The sequence below is a fragment of the Myotis lucifugus genome, unplaced genomic scaffold, assembly GCF_000147115.1.
Source record: "Myotis lucifugus unplaced genomic scaffold, Myoluc2.0 scaffold_892, whole genome shotgun sequence".
Classification (NCBI taxonomy): Eukaryota; Metazoa; Chordata; class Mammalia; order Chiroptera; family Vespertilionidae; genus Myotis; species Myotis lucifugus.
This window is the reverse complement of record NW_005871940.1, coordinates 49,402-51,795: the sequence shown is the minus strand read 5'-3', so window position 1 is coordinate 51,795 and position 2,394 is coordinate 49,402.

Genomic DNA, 2,394 nt, shown 5'->3' with positions numbered 1-2,394 from the left:
TGAGTCTGCTGGGAGTAACTCAGTCCCCAGCCAGAGTCCCAGCCCCCACCTGCACCTCTCAGCCCAGACAGAGAAAGGCCTGTTGCAGGAGGAAACTCAGGGTTGCCCTTCCCAACACCCCTCCCCAGCCTCTGGCTCAGCCCTCATCTTCTGACCCATGGTCTCCGTCCCACAGCCTCTGCCTGTCCCCGGCGGTGCCCTGCAAACTCCAAATGTGTCAATGGCACTGCCTGTCACTGTGATTCGGGATTCAAATCTCCATCTGGGGAGAGCAAAGTCAACCAGTGGGAGACTTGTGAAGGTACAGAGGCTTAGGGTGGTGGAGGGCTACATGGAGACGGAATGGTGGTTGGTGGCCTCAGCCTTTGTTCTCAGACCATTATGAAGGACAGAGAAAAGAGAAAGAAAAAGATATGAAGGTGGAAAATGAAAAGTGAATAAACATGGCTTCATACAGAGGGAAGACTGGGGCGGGGGATGCAGAGCTTCCACTCACCCACCACTTCAGCACTTGCTCCTGTATCTAAATCCAGGAGACAGACAGAAAGCTGAGCAGAGCAGAGCTGATTTAGTGGGTTTCAGGAATGGCTTGCTCCAGCCACAGCAATGTTGCCTGAGCCTAATTATTTCCCAAAAGACACTGGTTGAGCATCAGGCTCCATGCTAGGTGTGGGACCAGGCTCTCTGCCCTGAGGGCACTCATGGCTTTGGGAGGTGATCATTTATCCAATTTTGTTGCAGACATTGATGAATGTGAACAACGCGGAGTGAAAGCCTGTGGAAGGGACGCAGAGTGCCATAACACGGTGGGGAGCTACTACTGCACATGCATCCAAGGATACAGGCTTGTTTCTGGGGCAGCAAAGTTCAGTAATGCTAGTGAGAACACGTGTCAAGGTAAGAATGACCCGCATCTTCCATCTCCCTGTCCATGGGGTTTGGAGTCACCAGAGCCATTCCTGCGGCATACAGGGGGCCGGGCCCTGGTGATAGGTGCAGCCCCGAGGTCTGAGTGGGACAAGTGTGCCTGTGCTTGTCCCACTAGCACAGAGAGGAGGGTGGCATGAGAGCCAAGGACCCAAGTCCTGGTATTGCTATCTGATAGCTATGTATGCAGCGCCAGCCAGGACACTTATTCAGAAATCACTGGTAATGTGTGAGATGTGATAATATTATTGTGATTCTGTGTAAAAGAGAGAGAGAGAGAGAGAGAGAGAGAGAGAGAGAGAGAGAGAGAGAAAGCATATCTTTTACAGATTAAAAAAAGAAGCTTTTCCTTTTCTTAATTATATGACCTTGGACACATTCTTCACCTCTCAGTTTTCCCATCTGTAAAAGGGAGTGACAATGGTGCTTACCACACAGAATCGCTGGGAAAGTATATGAGATCATAGAGCACAACACAGTGGTGGCTGTTGGGTGTGTAGACTATACTCATTCTGATCTAACACACCCTCTCCGGGTTGGACATCCCAGGGGACGTACCCCGGGTGGCTACTCAGAACAGCTGGCCTGGCCCCTCCCCTCCCCAGGGACCCAAGAAGAGCCAGGCCTTCATGATCACCAGGCTTTGCCCCTTTCTAGGGAGAGCAGGTAGGCAGGGAAGGGGCTTCAGGCATCTGCAGGCAGATGCAGCCAACAGTGTTCAGACAGAAGCCATGACTCACCCAGAGAGGGGGGGTTAATGAAGAACACAGAGAGGTGAGGAGGAGGCTAAACTGGGGATCCTGGGGGCTCTGAGCCGGGTCTGCAGGCCTGCCCTGTGTGCAGAGGGAGGTGGCAGAGCCTCCTGGTGGGAGGGAAGGGGGCTCATGGCACAGTGCATTCCAGAACAATATCATCCTCTTCCCCATCGCCAGTGCCTGCTGGGATGAGACCTGATGCCACCGGAGCCCACACAGGGGCAGCCATGCCAGGCCCTCCCAGACCCCCCGGGCCGTGATGGCCCAGGGACCCCCTCAAGAAAATTGCCTCTGGCCCACAGCCCCAGCTGGAGAAGCTGCCTCCTGATACCCTGACCCCAATTCTCAGCTACTCGGCCTCCATCTATCCTCCAAGCAAGCGTCCACCCTGACCCTCCCCTATAACTGCAGTTCTCAGGACGGTGGGCAGCTTGATGACCGGATCCAGATGGGTTACATGTTGCGGGAAGGCAGGGTGACATTGACCTCCCCACCCGGCCCCAAGCTCTGAGAGTTGGGTGAAGGAAGAGGCTCCCACCTGGACTAGGTGACAGGAGGGGGCGTCATCGGGGACCATTTGCCCCAGGCTCAATCCTCTCCCAAGGAGGTCAACCCAGGTGCCATGGGGACCCAGACCATGGGGCTACAGAAGACAGAGCTCAGCCCCTCTAGGCAAGGCCCACAGGTCTGTGTCCCTGGTGGGAGAACAAGG